Genomic DNA, 921 nt, shown 5'->3' on the forward strand with positions numbered 1-921 from the left:
TCAACTAGCATAGCCCTAGTCTTGTCCAAAAGAGTGCGATTTAAACGTTCTGCAGCTCCGTTCTGCTCAGGGGTGTAGCCTACCGTAGTTCCGTGTACAATACCCCTGGAAGCGAAATAAGCCTTCGTGCGAGTATTAACGAACTCCCCACCACGATCTGTACGCACCTCCTTAACCTGCCTGCCAGTAGCGCGCCTGCCAGTTCCGCTATCATTACCACCATCTTCTGGTAGACCTCCTCCTTGGTCGCTGTAAACGCAACAGCTGAAAGACCAGTATGGTCGTCAAGTAGGGTTGTCACGTAACGCGAACCACTAGGCGAAGGTTCAGGCATAGGCCCACACACATCCATGTGAATGAGCGCGAGAGGCTGCGCTGCCTTATGCCCAGATAACGGAAAAGGACCACGTGTATGTTTAGCAAGGACGCAAGTCTCACACACACACGTGCTGGCTGATTGTATGCTGTGTCGGTCAACATCAAATCCAGCTACCATATTATGACGCAGCAACGTCTCAAGGTTGCTGTATCCCAAGTGGCCATACCTTCGGTGCCAAAGTGCTGCACGTTCAGCTCCGATACCCACGGCAGCACACACTGCATCACCACCAGAAGGTATCCTGTTGTCTTCACGCTGCGTCCTCTTCAGAGCTCCCGTACCTCCACTGCTGTAGCAGACGGGATACAAGTCCCCATCTCGCTTTCCAGTCAGCACCAACTGGTTCTGTACGTATACTTTCGCCTGTCCGCCGCCGAAGACCACACTGCCTCCACGATCATCAATGATGCGGACCGATATGATTTTGGCGGTGGCCTCCTCGTCGACGTAGACCTTCTTGAAAGTGATGGCCTGTTTATCGTTGACGTTAGACCGAATCATAAGCGTGCCAACTTCAGTCGGCCGAAGAGACTGTCCCTTGA

Source organism: Volvox carteri, assembly GCF_000143455.1.
Source record: "Volvox carteri f. nagariensis unplaced genomic scaffold VOLCAscaffold_16, whole genome shotgun sequence".
Classification (NCBI taxonomy): Eukaryota; Viridiplantae; Chlorophyta; class Chlorophyceae; order Chlamydomonadales; family Volvocaceae; genus Volvox; species Volvox carteri.